Here is a 19844-nt window from a genome sequence, read left to right as displayed (position 1 = left end):
CTCAAACAAAGCCGCTCACAAGAGAGAAGAAAAAGGCAGGGTTATTTTAAGAGAGCAGATTTTTTTTCAAAACTGAATTCCGAGAAAGGCTTAGTTAATGCGTCTGCTTCTGTGGTCTGAATGAAAGAGCGCTGCTAAGGATGTACGTGACTTTTTCGTTTTGTTAGCTTGGTGGTTTTTAAGATTTATCTTTTTTTTTTTTTTCATCCAGACAAATAGCTCTGGCATCATCCTAGGGAGCTTTATTTAATTCAATTTGATTTATATTGTGCCTTTTATGACTGCTCAGCCACTTCAAAGCAGATGACATTTGGGTATTTTCCTGGCCCCAGGGGCTTATTATCTAAAGGCCTTCTCCCATTTTGTGTCTATGGGAAAAAACTACTTCACCCTGAGGCAATGGAGGGCAAAGTGACTTGCTCAAGGTCACAAGGAGCAGCGGTTGGATTTGAACTCTGGCTCTAACCACTAGGCTTTTCCTTCACTCTGCTCTGATGCTACAGAGCAAGAGGGATAATCGAACTTTAAAATGTACTAAATAATAACCTATAAATGTAATTATGAACATTCAGTATCCTCTACAACCAAGGTAGCAGAATCCGCTGGCCTCCTATTTCTCTCAGGTAATTCCATCCATTTCTTCTACACAGTTAATAATCATTTTCTCCCTATAAGTACCAGCACCTGTATAGAGAGGGTAAGTAATTGCAGCTCAGATTTCACCTCTAATCTCCAAGCCCTTTGTGACTCATTAAGCCCTGACAGGGTCATTCACCATCGGGCGGATTTTTAAAGCCCTGCTCGCGTAAATCCGCCCGGATTTACGCGAGCAGGGCCCTCGCGCGCCTATTTTGCATAGGCCGCCGGCGCGCGCAGAGACCCGGGACGCGCGTAAGTCCCGGGGTTTTTAGAAGGGGGCGTGTCGGGGCGGGGCCGAACGACGTGGCGTTTTGGGGGTGGGATGTGGCGTTTCGGGGGCGGGCCCAGGGGCATGGTTTCAGCCCGGGGCGTTCCAGGGGCATGGCCGCGCCCTCCAGAACCGCCCCCAGGTCGGGTCTTGGCGCGCCAGCAGCCTGCTGGCACGCGTGGATTTACGTCTCCCTCCGGGAGGCGTAAATCCATGGATAAAGGTAGGGGGGGTTTTAGATAGGGCCGGGGGGGGTGGGTTAGGTAGGGGAAGGTGAGGGGAGGGCGAAAGAAAGTTCCCTCCGAGGCCGCTCCGATTTCGGAGTGGCCTCGGAGGGAATGGAGGTAGGCTGCGCGGCTCGGCGCGCGCCAGCTGTCCAAAATCGGCAGCCTTGCGCGCGCCGATCCAGGATTTTATAAGATATGCGCGGCTACGCACGTATCTTATAAAATCCAGCGTACTTTTGTTTGCGCCTGCTGCGCAAACAAAAGTGCGCGATCGTGCTTTTTTTTAAAAATCTACCCCCAAGGATTTGACAGAACTCTGACCCAGTGCCAAAGCTTATTGAGGAGAAAAGTCATAAGAACATAAGAACATTCCAAACTGGGTCAGACCAAGGGGCCATCAAGCCCAGCATCCTGTTTCCAACAGTGGCCAATCCAAGTCACTCCCTCCCCCCTCCCCCCCCCCCAAGAAATGTCATTAATGTTGATGAAATTTGGGGAGTTTTTCTTGAGACCTTTTGTTAATGCTTCAGGAACATATGGTGAAAACTTGACTTTCACCTCTGTGACTGCCACAGAAGGCTGAGAAAAGAGGCAAAAGAAGTTGTGTGTGGTAGAGCTGGGGCAAATCGACACCACAACCTAAAGAAGTTTTGGGTTTTGGCTTGCCTTTTTCAAATCATACTGCAATGGCCTTAAAAGTGTGTGTTTGGGGGGGGGGGACAAGAAGGAGAGAAGGGAAGGTAACAACATAGCTGATACGAACCAGTTTATCCATCCCGAATTTGCTACCTGTTTCAGACACATGCCTGTGATGTCTGGGTAGACCCACCAGCATTGCCAGATTGAAATCCATGCCATGGCCAACTCAGCTCTTCATCCTGTCAAGGAAGACAACGTGAAGACCAGCTGTAATCTCAGAAACAAGACAATGCACAGGAAGCTAGAGAGCAGCTCATAGAAGTGGTGCAATCTCCTTTAACATTACACATCTTATTTATTTAAAATCTTTTATATACCACTTATACAATGGGTGGATCTAAGCAGTTTACAAGGCAAAAACATTCATAACAAAAACATTAATTGAACAAAATTAAAAACAAACAAACCAAGATCAGAGGAAACATAGGAAAAGTTAACAAGCCAAAGGCCTCATGTTGACAAACTTGAAACATTCCAGTCTAGCCCTGATAGTGCTTCTCCTCTGTCTCATTGGAGCTTCAGAGGAAATATTTCCAGTATTAGATATTTCTGTACATTGCTTCGGCCACGGTTTCTCTTTGTTGTCCTGGATTTTCTGGTACCTCCCTACTGCATGCTGTCTAGGAATGCAAATCAAGGCATCTCAAGGCTTCTGAGTCCCCACCACATCACGTTTTCCTGTCAATGCAAGAGCAAAGAGATGACTTTATGCACTTTAAGAATACATTAGCCAGGACTGGAGGAGTCTCAGCTGAGACATGTTGCACCAAGAGATTACAATCAGGACATTGCTTTTGCAATGAACTGGAAAGAAGAGGGGAGCATCATTTTCTCATGTTTTGCTGAGCTTCTAATCACTGTCCCTGAGCTTATGGCGGTGAATGCACATGTGCCATATTCTGCTGGAAATGGATTTTCCTCCAGAGAGGAAGGCGGAGGAAAGGGGGAATTGAAATCATATATTACTTGTCCAGTGGCATGCAAACTTCCATCTCCATTAAATACATATTACGAAGATGCCTTTCCAGATTGCTCTTCCCACCAATCAATGAAAATACTTTGGACTCTGAAAGAGAAGCTAGCAGTACTGTAGTAGCGAGAATATGAAACATAAGAACATAAAATATGCCATACTGGGTCAGACCAAGGGTCTATCAAGCCCAGCATCCTGTGTCCAACAGTGCCCAAGCCAAGTCACAAGTACCTGGCAAGTACCTGGAGGCTCGAGAAGACATTAGTGAAAGCTGGAGACAGGCAAGATGATTATAAAAGAGAGCAAACAGTAGGTGAAAGAGACAATGGGGCAGGGGTGAGCAATTCCAGTCTACGAGGGCCAATCCAGTCAGGTTTTCAGGTTGTCTATATTGAATGTGCATGAAATACATTTGCATGCACACTGCCCCAACTGAATGCAAATATGTCTCATGGATATTCCTTAGGGATATCCTGAAAACCTCTGACAGTTGGTGCCCCCAAGGTCTGGAATCGAACACTCCTGTAATAAAGCATTGTGTCCATAATAATACATTCACTTCTTGAATGTGTGAGAAATGCCAGAGGTTGAAGTACCAGCTAGGGCTACAAGACATCAGCAAACTGGATGATTGAGAACAAGGGGCTGCTACCTTGTTTACCTTGTAAACAGATTAATGAAAGGCTACAGTAACCATTTTCTAAGAGGAGAGAAACAAGGAGGGAGGGTTACAGGGAGCAAAGGGTGACAGAGGCATAGAGGAAGGGAGAGGGAGAAGGACAGAGAGGAAAGCCATGTGTGACAACTTCCATGTGCACCCATAGCAGGTGCAAGCAGGACTCTTCCTTTTCCTCAGAAAAATCCAAAGGACAGCAGAGGGTGCAGCACGAGGACTGCAAAGGAAGCATCAGGAAAAGACTGCGGGATGAAGAGTAGCGTGAGGGGAGAACTGAGGGAGACTGCAAGATGAAAAATGTCGTTAGGAACCCCAAGGGGAGCACTGAGGGAGACTGCAAGATGAAAAATGTCGTTAGGAACCCCAAGGGGAGCACTGAGGGAGACTGCAGGATGAAAAATGGCGTTAGGAACCCCAAGGGGAGCACTGAGGGAGACTGCGGGCTGAAAAGTGGCGTTAGGAACCCCAAGGGGAGCACTGAGGGAGACTGCGGGCGGAAAAGTGGCGTTAGGAACCCCAAGAGGAGCACTGAGGGAGACTGCGGGCTGAAAAGTGGCGTTAGGAACCCCAAGGGGAGCACTGAGGGAGACTGCGGGCTGAAAAGTGGCGTTAGGAACCCCAAGGGGAGCACTGAGGGAGACTGCGGGCTGAAAAGTGGCGTTAGGAACCCCAAGGGGAGCACTGAGGGAGACTGCGGGCTGAAAGTTGGCGTTAGGAACCCCAAGGGGAGCACTGAGGGAGACTGCGGGCTGAAAAGTGGCGTTAGGAGCCCCAAGGCGAGCACTGAGGGAGACTGCGGGCTGAAAAGTGGCGTTAGGAACCCCAAGGGGAGCACTGAGGGAGACTGCGGGCTGAAAAGTGGCGTTAGGAACCCCAAGGGGAGCACTGAGGGAGACTGCGGGCTGAAAAGTGGCGTTAGGAACCCCAAGGGGAGCACTGAGGGAGACTGCGGGATAAAAAATGGCGTTAGGAACCCCAAGGGGAGCACTGAGGGAGACTGCGGGCTGAAAAGTGGCGTTAGGAACCCCAAGGGGAGCACTGAGGGAGACTGCGGGCTGAAAAGTGGCGTTAGGAACCCCAAGGGGAGCACTGAGGGAGACTACGGGCTGAAAAGTGGCGTTAGGAACCCCAAGGGGAGCACTGAGGGAGACTGCGGGCTGAAAGGTGGCGTTAGGAACCCCAAGGGGAGCACTGAGGGAGACTGCGGGCTGAAAAGTGGCGTTAGGAACCCCAAGGGGAGCACTGAGGGAGACTGCGGGCTGAAAGGTGGCGTTAGGAACCCCAAGGGGAGCACTGAGGGAGACTGCGGGATGAAAAGTGGCGTTAGGAACCCCAAGGGGAGCACTGAGGGAGACTGCGGGCTGAAAAGTGGCGTTAGGAACCCCAAGGGGAGCACTGAGGGAGACTGCGGGCTGAAAGGTGGTGTTAGGAACCCCAAGGGGAGCACTGAGGGAGACTGCGGGCTGAAAAGTGGCGTTAGGAACCCCAAGAGGAGCACTGAGGGAGACTGCGGGCTGAAAAGTGGCGTTAGGAACCCCAAGGGGAGCACTGAGGGAGACTGCGGGCTGAAAGGTGGCGTGAAGGACCCCAAGGAGAGCACTGAGGGATACTGCGGGCTGAAAGGTGGTGTGAAGGACCCCAAGGGGAGCACTGAGGGAGACTGCGGGCTGAAAGGTGGCGTGAAGGACCCCAAGGAGAGCACTGAGGGAGACTGCGGGCTGAAAGGTGGCGTGAAGGACACCAAGGAGAGCACTGAGGGAGACTGCGGGCTGAAAAGTGGCGTTAGGAACCCCAAGGGGAGCACTGAGGGAGACTGCGGGCTGAAAGGTGGCGTGAAGGACCCCAAGGAGAGCACTGAGGGAGACTGCGGGCTGAAAGGTGGCATGAGGGACCCCAAGGGGAGCACTGAGGGAGACTGCGGGCTGAAAAGTGGTGTTAGGAACCCCAAGGGGAGCACTGAGGGAGACTGCGGGCTGAAAAGTGGCGTTAGGAACCCCAAGGGGAGCACTGAGGGAGACTGCGGGCTGAAAGGTGGCGTGAAGGACCCCAAGGAGAGCACTGAGGGAGACTGCGGGCTGAAAGGTGGCATGAGGGACCCCAAGGGGAGCACTGAGGGAGACTGCGGGCTGAAAAGTGGCATTAGGAACCCCAAGGGGAGCACTGAGGGAGACTGCGGGCTGAAAGGTGGCGTTAGGAACCCCAAGGGGAGCACTGAGGGAGACTGCGGGCTGAAAAGTGGCGTTAGGAACCCCAAGGGGAGCACTGAGGGAGACTGCGGGCTGAAAGGTGGCGTGAAGGACCCCAAGGAGAGCACTGAGGGAGACTGCGGGCTGAAAGGTGGCGTGAAGGACCCCAAGGGGAGCACTGAGGGAGACTGCGGGCTGAAAAGTGGCGTTAGGAACCCCAAGGGCTGAAAGGTGGTGTGAAGGACACCAAGGAGGGCACTGAGGGAGACTGTGGGCTGAAAGGTGGTGTGAAGGACACCAAGGAGAGCACTGAGGGAGACTGCGGGCTGAAAAGTGGCGTTAGGAACCCCAAGGGGAGCACTGAGGGAGACTGCGGGCTGAAAGGTGACGTGAAGGACCCCAAGGAGAGCACTGAGGGAGACTGCGGGCTGAAAGGTGACGTGAAGGACCCCAAGGAGAGCACTGAGGGAGACTGCGGGCTGAAAGGTGGCATGAGGGACCCCAAGGGGAGCACTGAGGGAGACTGCGGGCTGAAAAGTGGCGTTAGGAACCCCAAGGGGAGCACTGAGGGAGACTGCGGGCTGAAAAGTGGCGTTAGGAATCCCAAGGGGAGCACTGAGGGAGACTGCGGGCTGAAAGGTGGCGTGAAGGACCCCAAGGAGAGCACTGAGGGAGACTGCGGGCTGAAAGGTGGCATGAGGGACCCCAAGGGGAGCACTGAGGGAGACTGCGGGCTGAAAAGTGGCATTAGGAACCCCAAGGGGAGCACTGAGGGAGACTGCGGACTGAAAGGTGGTGTGAAGGACCCCAAGGGGAGCACTGAGGGAGACAGCAGGATGAAAGGTGGTGTTAGGAACCCCAAGAGGAGCACTGTGGGAGCCTGTGGGCTGAAAGGTGGCATGAAGGACCCTAAGGGGAGCACTGAGCGAGACTGCGGGCTGAAAGGTGGCGTTAGGAAATGAATCCCAAGGGGAGCACTGAGGGAGACTGCGGGCTGAAAAGTGGCATTAGGAACCCCAAGGGGAGCACTGAGGGAGACTGTGGCCTGAAAGGTGGTGTGAGGGAGCCCAAGGAAAGTACTGAGAAAGACTGCTGGATGAAAGTTTGGGGGAGCATCCAGAGAGACTGCAGGGTAAGTGGCTTGGGGGTCTGCAAGGGGAATACTGAGAGAGTACAGGAGGAGTGACAGCGAAGGCTGCAAAGGGAACACTGGGTTTTTAGGGAGAGTGATCTTGAGGAGTACAAAGGGAGTGGCATGAGAATCCGCAGGGGAACAGCAAAAGACTATCAGCTCGATACTGTAAGGCCGCAGTAGAAACAGTGCGGCAGTGTCAGGCGCACCCTTCCTCCCCGCACGCACAGTTCTCTTGACCTAGCGCCTGATACTCTCTTCTAATCGCATGCAAATGCATGCCGCGGCTGTGAAGCGGTAGGGAAGGGTCATGCCCGCGCAACCCATTTTACTGTATAGGCGCTTAATACAGCGCCTATACAGTAACCTGGGTGCGCTGGTGCCTGCCATTTCAAATGACATTTGAAATGGCAGGCACCAGGAAGTGTAAAAAACAAAATTTTTAAATACCTGTCGGAGGGCCGCGTGGGTCCAGGTGGGCGGCGGGATCCGGGGGGCGGGTGGACGTGCGTTAGTTTCAGACGGCCGGCGGCGGGAGCCGGGGGGCGGGTGGTCGCGTGTTAAATCTAGGCCGCGGGTGGTCGCGTGTTAAATCTAGGCCGCGGGCGAATGGGCGCCTGTTCCAGGCGGCGGCGGTGGGGGCGGGTGGACGCGCGTTAGTTTCAGACGGCCGGCGGCGGGAGCCGGGGGGGCGGGTGGTCGCGTGTTAAATCTAGGCCGGGTCGCACAGACGCGCATTCATCCAGGCGGAGGAGCCGGAGGCAGCCCCCACCGGCAGTGAATGAATGCGCGCCTGTGCGACCCCTGCGATTTCGCGCTCAAGGCAGTCACATGCCGTGACGTCGGGCGTCGTGACGTCACGCCTTGAGCGCCGAATCGCAGGGGTCGCACAGGCATGCATTCATTCATCCAGGCGGAGGAGCCGGCAGCTCGCCGCCGGCTCCTCCGCCTGGATGAATGCGCGTCTGTGCGACCCGGCCTAGATTTAACACGCGACCACCCGCCCCCCGGCTCCCGCCGCCGGCCGTCTGAAACTAACGCACGTCCACCCGCCCCCGCCGCCTGGAACAGGCGCCCACCCACCCGCGGCCTAGATTTAACACGCGACCACCCGGATCCCGCCAGCCGCCGGCCGCCTGGACCCACGCGGCCCTCCGACAGGTATTTAAAATTTTTATTTTTTTTTCTGACAGGTTTTATGTGTCCCACATCATTACATTTTCTCGATCATCTCTGTATCGCTTTTTTTTTATTGTGGTTTATTGTTTTTGAGTATCTTAAGCGGTGTCGATGGATTTGTTAGACTCACAGTCCTAACTCCTACTAGGGGGAGGCGGTAAACTAACATGTTAAGGCCGCGGCAAAACAGCGGGTTACTAAGGAGATAATATCAGCGCCTGTTACAGTATCGGAGGGGAATAGCTAATTCCTTCATTATACAGCTAATTCGTTCATTTAGACATCATATACATGCTGCGTGCGGAAAGGGTTATGTGTCTATTTTACGAAGCGCTAAGGACGCGTGAAACTGGAGACTGTATCGCTGGATCGCCTTACTCGTCTGTATTGTGCGCTCCCAGCACGTTACAGACGGGGAATCTTTAACCGCACGTTACTGTATCGACCTGTATATGGGGTACATTGAGGAAGACTGCAGCGGAGGCAACGAGAGAGATCATAGAGGGAGCAGTGAGAGATATTGTGCAGATAGGTACTGCCATGGAGGACTTCAGGGGCAGAGAGACTGCTGCTGGAGCGACTGCAGGGGAAGCATGGCGAGAGACTGCAGAGGAGCAGATAAAGCAGTAACAGAAACGACTGTGCTACTGCCATGGGGAACTGCAAGAGGAGCGGCATGGGGACTGCGGGGAGAGATGTGTGAAGACCCAGAGGTGTAGCATCAAGAGAGACTGCAGGGAAACGGCACAGGAGCTAATGAGAGAGACATCAGAAGAAACGGTGTGAGAGGTCACAGGGGGGACCACAACACCGACTGCAGAGGGAGTGGCGGGGGGTCCTCAGGGGTACCTCTGACAGAGACCACAGCGGGAGCAGCAAGAGAAAAATGAGGGATGAGTGGCAACAGCGGTTGCAAAGGAAAATGGAAATCCTTTAGTTTTGCTGTTTCGGTGCAGTTACTAATTTGACTGCAGATGTTTTTCTGGGTCTCTGCTAATAATCAAGTAAAAACGGTCTTCTGTTTGGGGCAGGATGCACATGCAACCTGCATGCAGAGTCTGATATTTTATCATCTGTGCTGCTAAGAGGAGCTAAATAGGATCAGGTCAAGCTGACATGAGAGAGGGGGGATGGGAGGAGAGGGCAATGCAGTGGTACAAGACTGAGTGTCCGTAGGTGGCATGCAGAGGTTGAACTGTTCTTGCCACAAAGGGGGGAGGGTAAGGAGGAATTTCAGTGCAGGCATTAAGCCCTGGAGAAAGAGATTCCGATGCAGTAACAGAGATGCAAGGAAGGGGGAAGGAAACCAAAGGAGGAGAAAGAGAGATGTTGTCACAGATACAGTAACTGAGAATTAAAAAAAAAAAAAAGCGAAAGAAAAATCCAATAAAAATTAAGTTCTTAAAGAGAATTTAACTCCCTTCTCAAATGCTGTCCTTGACCTGTGACATCTACATCCATACAGAAGAAAGAAACGCATCTCTCCTTCTATATTTAAGAGCTCTTGAAAGGAGACAGCTCCAGACTTGGTATGCTGGTGGGATACTTTAGGCTAGAGAGTGCTAGGGGGAGAGGAGGGGTGACAAAGGATTTCATATTCATATCAGAGCCAAAGTAGACGGGTCAGGGATTCGGGCTTCTGAAGAATGCAAAATTGAATTCTTCTGCCATAATTTCAGGACAGCACAATGCATCATGCATTTTAGATCAGACAGTCATAACAAGGAGCAGGGAGACAGACATTCAGTACACAGACCAAAACCAAGACCCGTTAAAGGAACCGGCCTCCGGTGCCTGTGCACTAATGCACCAAATGAAGATAAGACATCTGATTAAAAATCCATTCTTCCTTGAAAACTTAAACATACACGAAAAACACATTTCTGGTTTTGTTGTTCTTCTTAAAGCAGCGTGATGCTCTTCATGTACCCAGCGCTGTACAGTTTTTCAAGACAAAGACAGACAAAGGCAATTGCTATTCCCCAAATCACTGTTTAATGCTCAGAATCATGGTGGCCTGTAGAAGGTCAATGCAATGATGTCAAGAGGTGGTCACTGGGCGTTATGATAATTCCTGTTCCACTGCACATGAGAATTGTCACAACTCTGCTGCAGATGTGTGTGTTCAGTGGCACTGGGCTGTAGATCAGAGCTGATCTTCTTTTCTCTCTTTGTCTCCGTTTCCAGAAATAAGGGTCAAGAAATAATTTGTAGGCGAGACCTTTTTATTGGACTAACTTAATACATATTTGACTTGCTCTCAAGATCTATGCCCCCTTCATCAGGTCAATTAATTTGTACCAGTAACTCTTCTGTCTCATCGAGTACAGAATATCTCATGCAGCATTGTTCTGGCACTAGTGCGCATGAAAAAACAGTGTAATGAGAAAGACTGAACACAACCTTATACAATGGTTTAGAAGCACTGAGTTTTATGATTTGTCTTTCAGGACCATATGACCATGCACCAAATTCCTTTAATGCACAATCAACCCAGGAGGAAATAGGAACACATGATAAGGCTACTAATTATACCTGGTAACATCACAGTGTGTTCAAGAGTATTTTATAAATGAAACCACTCAATCCACCACACCTGCTGGCACCCACAGCATGAACTGAAATCCTCAACCATGCACAAGAGACATTAGGAAAAGATCACGGTGATCCAGAAGACACATCCAGACTAGTACTCTCATCCCATTTCAGTTTCCTGTTCTACAAGACTCCCACTATGCTTTTTCTTGGATGCCGTCTGACTGCTGCTGCCATCATTCCTCCAGCCAGGCATGAGCTGTGTAACACATGGCAGGGTGACCCAATTCCCTCACCAGCATTTATTTCAATGCAAAATGACAAGTTGAAACTGCTGCACAAACTTCTTGACAAGTCATATGCGTGCTTTCTGCTATCTAACTATGTGCAGCCTGCAATAAGACACCCCTGTGGTTTTCCTGGAACTAATTAGGCATTGGTTCCTTCAGTGTCCCTAGACCCACCAGACCCCACAGCATGTCTATGTGTGTGCATTCAGCAGAGTTTTAAAAAAATATGATAAAAGTTCAAAATTGTTTAATGTAACGCTGTACGTTCTTTTGTTCTATACTCTGTTTATTGTTTAATGTAACGCCTTACCGGCGACAGTTTTGTTCTATGGAAACCGACTTGATTTGAAATGTATATCGAGAATGTCGGTATATAAAAACCCTAAATAAATAAATAAAATTGTAAACGGAATCTATCTTCTTCACAGCATTTGGCTCTAGAATGTTTTAATGGCCTACAGTTTATTATTTATTTAATTAACATTTTTTTTTATAGACCGGCATTCGTTAGGAACATCATATCGGTTTATCGGTTTACATATAACATTAAAGCAGCGTTAAATAGCTTTACAGGTAACAAAGATTAACAATATAATATTTGGATAATACTTTATAACATTTTAGTTTAAAATTACAAAGATCAAATATATAATACATGGAATTGCTGGAAAGTGTTACGTTTAAATGTAGCAGAGTAATAGCAACATTAAGTGACATAGAAAGCTAGGATTTAGTGGAGTGATATGTTTTGTTTGCATGTTAATTGAATAGGGGGGTGGGTTAACAGGTATAGGTGAGGGGGGATTGTGGTAGTGAGAGGTGGATATGGCAAATTTATTGAAAGGTTTTAGTTTAACAATTGCTTTTTTTTTTTCTTTTTGCCAGACGACAAAAACTTATGACAGTTTCTCTTTTGTTGTGTTTGTCCACGGGAATAAATTAAGCTGGAGGGAAGGAGGCATGGTGCCTTTATCCCATGCTTGAGGTAGATATTTCTTAATCTAATTCCCATAGCTGCCAAATCTTAGTGAGAAGTGTGCAATTATCACTGAAGCCTGACCATCATGTCATTACAGTTTCCTAACTCAGGGCTATGAAAATTCAAGCAAGCTTTCTCTCGCGCTCTCTCTCTTGATATGCCAAGTTGGAACTTTGTTCAACAAAATTATATCTATGTATATTTTACATATATTACTTTTCTGAAGGGTTACTTTGGAAAATATTGCCCCATGGGGCAACCGTACAACTGACAGCTGACTAAAATAATTATTGTCAACATTTATTGTCATTATTGTCTTCTGGCAGTCAAGTTGTCTTCCCAGTGTGTTGTAGCTTTCACAGCCAACTGAGAAAGTTCCCTTGAATGGACAGAGCCAAATATATTTTCAGAACTGAGCTACGTGTTGTGGTAAGGGGGTGACAAGGTAACCAATAGAGCAGAGCAAAGAAGAGAACCTGTTTCATCAATAGCAGTAGCCATACAATCTTAAATCAGGAAGCAACCATAACTACAAAAGAAATTGTTTGAAATTTTAAACCTGAGAAGGAAGTAAACTAAAGCAAATCCTACTGTACATACTCAAAGGTTGCATCAGGTCAGTTACAGATCAGCAAGATTGATGGTCAGAATTTCTGTCTTTGCTTCCTGTATCTCTTGCACAGCACCTTAGAAATAAATAAGTGATAATAATATTAGATAGGTACTGGGAGACTTCATTTAGCTTCAGAAACATCAGCTGATGGTATAAATCACTAGACAAATCTGTGCGTTCTGTGGCTAGAATATTATTTGGTAAAAGGATAGGGCTCACTCAGTTCATGCCACTTCCCCTCCAGGCAGGACCTCATGTACCTAAACCATCCCAGACAAATGTGTCTAATCTGTTCCTAAAAACCTCCTCCAGTACTGAAGATTCTGTCTGTGGCTAACCTGACTCCCCTTTCGATTAGGAAGCCCTTCCTAATATCAAAACTTAAACCTCTCCTATTGTAATTTCAGCTCTGTAATTTTTCTGATGTGTGATTTTATATTCAACATTTTTTTTTTTAATTGCAAGAACCTGGAAATCGAAATCCTACATTTGACTAGCAAAGTAGAAGCAAAATAGTTGCACTGCCAAAAGAAGAAAAAACCCCCCAAAAAAACCCAGACTGAAAGTTAATCTGTTTAAAGTAGCCAAACAGGTTAATGGGCGACATGAAAAAAAGGCAAGCCGTAAAAACGACAACAAAAACCATCAAAACCACCAGCCAAGTCGTAAAGGGATTCATCTCTTTCCAGAGAGCATTTAATGTGTAACCCTTTGCTGGGGGGAGGGGGGGGGGTTACTGTTTCCTCTAGCGCCATAAAAGTATTTTTCAGTCAAGGCTACTTCCTCCATCCTACCCCTTCTCTCTGCGGGCCCCAGCTGACGGAGGCTTTCTCCTTAAGTGTGTGCATTGCTCTGGTGGTGATTCTCCTAGGACACAGACTGCGGGTTCAAATAAAATTTACTGATTCTTTCCAAAATCTTAATCCCTGTCCCACAAACGTTCCACAAAAAGCACTGGACATTTGAACTATTGACATAGATTCTCTGCTGGGGGCTGGGGTCCAACTCTTTAGCTCTTGTGAGGGAGCTGGCCGCTGTTTCCTCATCGTGGCACAAACTGCCCGGTGAGACGAGGAAATCCTAGGGGAGAACCTCAAATCACAGAAAGATCCCACCCAAGTGCAAAGTTCTGTCTTTGGTCCACAGCCTGTGTCCTGCTCCCTTTAGGGGGAGATCCGGTTGGGAGTCACAGGGATCTTTAGTTCTGATTTCCCTATTGTCATTCCCATATAATGGGACTGGCTCGACTCTATCGGGTGAAGCTGGAGCCAGTTGGCAAAACCTAACAGGAACTGGAACTCAGAGCAGACCCACACAGACGTCTCGATAGGGTTCTTTATTGCCATCTGCCTTCCAGCATGTGACAGACATTACAACAACCCCCTGTTCAAAGCAGCTTCCCTTAAATACTTCGGAAGATGAGGTGTGTGCTGCGTGTTTTATGGAGGCTGTGAGGGGTGACTCTGGCTGTATGTGCGTGTAACGATCTAACTGGTTATTCAGTCACAAAAAATATCCAAGCCAGCTAACAGGTTTTCTTTATTCTAGAGAGGATTTGCCACATAAAACAGTGCTCAGCTTGCCCCAGCCAGCTCTTAGGAGTGGGAGTTGCTGGAAGAATAGGGTGGGGGAGGGTTTGTAAATCAAACAGCTAATAAAACTATTTCTAAAGCTGGGGATTAAGTGGGATTCTGCCTGGCTCCACTTCAGCCCCTCTCCGGCTCTCTAATGGAACCTGTGTTACTGCTGTGGGGACCTGCGGCACTCATCTCAGCACTATTATCATGTCTCAATTTTCCCATCACGCTGAGGGCAGAAGTTGCCAAGGAACAGACAGAAATAGTGAACTTGTGGGTGACTAGGTTCTCCCAGGTCGCTTAAGAAAATTACAGGAAACCGTCTTCTGAAGCGCTGTAAGACAGCTGAGTGAATGCAGAGAAATGCAGGTCCCTAGGGAAATAAAAAGAAACCCTAGCTCTCAGATCATTAAAACCAAACAAGTGGCATAGCAATACAATGAAAGTGCTGGCCAGTGAGCTCCCTGGACCCGCTCCAGTGCACGCGTGTGGGACTCTCTCTTCAGGGGGTCTGACGGCTGGTCCTGCAAATCTGTTCTTTGACGTGACCCATTGCACCCCGTCATCAGGGCATCCATCGGCCCTTGCTGCAGACGGAACTGTCTGCTTGAGATGAGCAAAGCTTTCTCTTCGGTGATTCAGAATCCGCTGGAGCCGTGTGGCCCCTACAGCTAAAAGCAGAATCTAAGGGAAGAGCGGCCCTGGAATATTGCGGCTGGAGCGCCAAGCACAGATGGGGATCTTCAGTTGCCTAACCCGGCCTTCCACTTGAAGTCACTGTATTCACAGTCTTGGCCTTCTGATTCCAGTCTTCCAAGTCTCCTCAAAGCATGGTTTTCATGTGCGCCAAAGGATGCAAAGCCAACCCGCCCTGATACCCTTATCCTCTGCAGATCCTTAAAGGACTCAGTGCTGTTCACTTTTGCGCAAAGAACCTCAGACGTCCTTATCATGCAGTCCCTTATGTTTTCCGCTGCTCACCAGCAGTGACAACGTACTTGTAGGTAAATTGTTCAAGAAAACCGGTCCTGTGGGTTATTTTCGGGTATCTCCAAACCTCAGTCTGATGCTGCAGATTTAGAGGCATTTTACTCTACATTTACTAAGAAGACACTGCAAGTTTATAACAAAGAGATTAAAATTAGTGATTTCCGCCATCCATTTCCATTGCACTTGCATGGAGAGTTTATTACTTCTCATTTCTGGATTGGCAGAAAATTTGAGATAATTATCGGTGCCTGGAGCAGAACCCAGGAACCTCCTGAGAAGAGAACTGTGTGAAGAAGTGTTTCTAAGAACCGACTCCAGTCTCTCTCTCCCTCCTTGGCTTTCACACCCATGTCTATAAATTCAACCAGTAGTTTTGGAAAGAACAAATTTTAATTTTTAAGAATTCACCTTTTTTTTCCCTAAATTATAGTTCTAAAGAGAATTGAGTGTCAAGTTTTGGGAAAGTCCTAGGTGATCATTCTACACCATTTTGGGTCTAAGTCAGAGACTAATCGGAGAAAATTCTTTTTCACTCAACGCACAATAAAGCTCTGGAATTTGTTGCCAGAGGATGTGGTTAGTGCAGTTAGTGTAGCTGGGTTCAAAAAAGGTTTGGATAAGTTCTTGGAGGAGAAGTCCATTAATGGCTATTAATCAATTTTACTTAGGGAATAGCCACTGCTATTAATTGCATCAGTAGCATGGGATCTTCTTAGTGTTTGGGTAATTGCCAGGTTCTTGTGGCCTGGTTTTGGCCTCTGTTGGAAACAGGATGCTGGGCTTGATGGACCCTTGGTCTGACCCAGCATGGCAATTTCTTATGTTCTTATGTTCTTACTCAATCCTGGTCAAAGCAAAACTCGACAGTAATGAAGAAAGTGCCAGTCACATATTTATTTATTTATTTATTTAGATGACCTCATCTTTGTTGTGGTGTCTAAATAGGGTTCCTGACTAGCTCCATTTCTTCTGGTAGTTTTGTTCTTCGTAAGAAGAGCAGGAACTGCAAGTCCATGCATGCAACAGGGGAGGTGAGTGCATGCAGTGAGGTAAGTCCAGCCTGATTAGCAAAAATGAAGCCAATTGGCAAGTCTGTTTGAAACCAGAGTGAACCCATGCAAATACTACCACGTACACCATCGTAGGACAGGGGTGGCCAAGTCTGGTCCTCAAGAGCCACAGACAGGTTCAGTTTTCTGTATATCCATAATGAATATACATGAGTTAGATTTGCATGCCCTGCCTCCTTATATGAAAATATAATATATTCTTATATCTCATGCACATTCATTGCAGATATTCTGAAAACCAGGCTTATTTGCAGCTCTTGAGAACCAGGAGTTGGCCACCCCTGTAGAAGGAATGCCTTCAACATTTCACCGTTTTTCAGAGGCATATGCCCTGACAATCTGAATCGAAGTCTGTGCAAGTCAGTCTGTGTCACCGCAAGAGTTTCCTTATTTCTTTTCCAAATATTTTATTTGCGCATAAACAGTGAAACGCAGAGAATGCATTTGTGCCTTTCAGAAGAACTGATCAGACCCTGGACACAGACCAGCCCTTGCCAGGCATAAGATCTTTGCATTCTTTAAAGTGTCCTGAACTCACCCCATGAGAAAATGATAGAGCAACAGTCATTAGCCAGAAGGTGAATCATTCTGTAAATAATATAAAGGAAGACAGAGAAAATCCCCTATTAATGCCAGAAACGCTAAAGCAGGGCTTCCCAAACCTGTCCTGGGGACCTCACAGGATATCCACAATGAATACGCTTGAGACACATTTGCATATCATGGAGACTAGGTATATGCAAATGTATCCCATGCATATTCATCATGGATACCCTGAAAACCCGACCAGCCATGGTGTCCCCAGGACAGGTTTGAGAAGCCCTGCACAATGTTGATAAAATACAGTAAGGAGTCTGGAACAATTATATCAGGTCTTCAGCTCTTATTAACATTCCATATAGAAACGCAGGACCTGCAAGAGCTAATGAACTCCCACACTGGTCTTACATGTTGGGAGGCAGAGCATTTGTCTAATTTAATGAGTTGGATCTACAAGCTGAGAATAATGAATAATGCAGTGTATAGCTTTTTTGGATGTGTGTCTTGCCAATTCCTGAGCATTCTCCCCAAACAGAGCCATAAATGGGTTCTTTTTTTTTAACTTATGTGTTCCAGCTCTGATTTGATTGTATTCTGCGCTCTGTTAGAAAAAAAAAACCTCTATAATATGCAAGAGCCATATTTAGGGGGCACTGGCGAGCCGCAGACTGAGCAAAGTGATGGTCATGGTCAGAAACCTGGGGAAGCTCTTACATGCCGCAGCTCGCAGACAGGCCCCGCAAGCCACAGCTCTCACCTACTATGCCGCTCGAATGACGCAGATCTCAGGCATGACAGTGGCTCCGATGCCATGCATGGATGCCCTGCTCACTCTTGTGGCCTTTCTAGGTGCGTGTGCACCTCTTAAAGGGCCAACAGCAGGAACTTCAGACCCGGTGCCTACTGATGGCATCTCACACTCCCACTACTTAAGGTTGGCCCGGACTTCCAGGGGATACCTAAGCAATGGGTCTCCTGCATAGTTGTGTGGAGTGTGTGTTTTGCCGCTCCTGCTTCCTGTGTTCCTGTTCCTGCTCTTGCTTCCTGCCGCATCTGTCCAGCCCAACCTTCCATCATCTCTTCACTCTCGCTTGCCTCATCACCCTGCCTTCCCTTGGACTAACTTCTGGATCTGACCCTTACCTGGATATTTACCATTCTTGTTTGCTGCCCACCTCTGAGCCTTGCCTGGACACTAACCATTCTTGCTTGCCACTCCAGCCTAAGACCTGCCGGCCCCCAGAACCCACAGGCTCAACCCAGGGGGAAAGGGGTTGGTATAGGTGAAGATCCTATTCAGTTTCTCTCCACGTAGCTCTACCTGCTGTCAGTGAGGGCCTACGCGGCCTACCCCTTAAGCTGGGCCAATCTCACCACAGCAACAAGGGTCCATAGATCTTACACCAATACCAGCATACAAATGCTGAAGGAGGGCCACAGGCAACAGTGCCCCACCTCCTCTGTGCCAAGAAATGCATGCTAGCTGGAAAGAGGCTCAGATTCTTGAACCACTACAGAACCTCAGTTAATTGCAGTGGCGCTAGGAAGCAGGTCTCGATGTGAATATGAAAATCACCCACTTATGAGCCCCCATACTCTTCTCAGATCTCCAACCCATAAGATTATCAAATAAGGCAGCTTCCTGAGAAGGAGGCCGATAAACCAACAGAAATCTAATAGTCTCCTCTCTCAATAATCCAAAAGAAATGCAATCAGAAGTTCCACCCTCACTATCTTCATCTGCTTTAAGTTGCAAAGAAACTTTGTAAAATATAATCACCCCATCCAGACTGCTTAATCATTCTTGTCTTATAATGGTATGAAAACCCTGTGGAGCAAAGGTGGAAATGGGTTGAAAACAGACCAAGGAAGCTTTTCCAATTGCTTAGAACTTTGACTACCTGTCAGTCCCAGAAACAAGAGTTAGGAATGGGACAGTTAACTGGATATTTTCAATTTTGGCCCTAGGCATCTGCTAAGAGGTGATTTTGGTTTAGAATTTTATTTGCAGAGTAGTTGCATCTGTTGTGCAAATTAAATATCTGACTTATGGCCCCTCTCATCCTACCCTGCACACTCCCACCCCAGTTCCTGTTTCCCTTTTATAGACTCTCAGAGGTAAAAAAAAAGTTTGCTCCACCTAATGTCTCTTGTTTTTAAGATATTTATGTTGATTTTATGTAATTTTAAAATTATTTTTACCATTTTTATTGTTTTATTTGCATTATTGTGTATGTTTATTATTAATTGTGTATGTTTTTTAAAACTGCTTAGCAATATTGATAGGCAGTATATACATTTAACAATAATAATAATAATAAGCAATCCCATTCTTCAATTATTGATTTTAATGCAAGACTCTTATTTATCTGTCTTGATTTGATTGATTTATATATCTTGATTACACTTTAAACTCCATGGAGCAAGGGTTGTCTTCTGTGTGTTTCTCTACAAGACTGTATATCCAGTAATACTATTGAATAATAATAATAGTAGTAATAATAATAGAAGCAATAGTAATTGTATTCTTCACAATAATGTACCATATTCTAAGTGCTATAAGCCCAACAACTCAACAAAAGTTGCTCTGGAGATCTTAATTTCAGTTTGCTGTAACCAAGATTCATTGTTATTAATATAGGGGAAAATTTCACCTAGGTGCAAGGTCCACAGGTTGTTTCTCTTTGAGAGTTAGCTACAAGGTAAGCAGGTACAACTGTGGGTTGACTCATGCTGGAGAATATGCACATATATTTGAAAAACAATACAGACACAGTAATACTGAGCCCCCATCTCTTTTATCAATGGGAAAAAATAGTGAAACCAGGCAGCCATATTTACTCACCCAACAATGGACATCTTTCAACCCCGTGCTTCTAGCTGGCTAATGCCTGAAGTGGATCCTTCGCTCTGTAATTTTGTTCCCATAAGGTGACTTTCATGTCAAACTAGAGCCCACAGCATTTTCACCAGGGAAGAAAGTCTGGTCACCTGTGGGCAGGTAGGATTTGAACTCTCAAGTCTCCAGAGCTCTGATGGCTCACAAAAACAAGATTGCGGCTTCTGCCTGCACTCCTCTGATGTGGCCTGCTTTGAAAATTCTTCCAGAGATTTCTTTCATTCTTACCTTGCTTGATTTGAATTCCAGGCTCCCATTCGTTTTGTCCCTTAAATCTTCCTTCTGAGTTTTTCATGAGTCTACATTCCAGGAGAAGAAAACAGCAGATGGTGCATAATTAAACAGTAAATCTCTCTCTTAGTTGCAGACTTC

At 47.3% G+C, this 19844-nt stretch overlaps 1 long non-coding RNA gene across 1 annotated transcript; it reads right to left on the bottom strand.

The window, feature by feature from the left end:
• Positions 1 to 2184: 2184 nt before the first annotated feature.
• Positions 2185 to 19635, bottom strand: LOC115100596. Its single transcript, XR_003859143.1, has 3 exons — positions 19419 to 19635; positions 12384 to 12469; positions 2185 to 2511 (listed from the first exon to the last, which is right to left on the bottom strand). It is a non-coding gene; the product is annotated as an uncharacterized LOC115100596 (long non-coding RNA).
• Between the last annotated feature and the right edge of the window lie 209 nt (positions 19636 to 19844).

This window comes from Rhinatrema bivittatum, chromosome 11, assembly GCF_901001135.1.
Source record: "Rhinatrema bivittatum chromosome 11, aRhiBiv1.1, whole genome shotgun sequence".
Classification (NCBI taxonomy): Eukaryota; Metazoa; Chordata; class Amphibia; order Gymnophiona; family Rhinatrematidae; genus Rhinatrema; species Rhinatrema bivittatum.
Note: the sequence above shows the minus strand (reverse complement) of the source record. Positions and strands in the feature narration are given on the sequence as shown.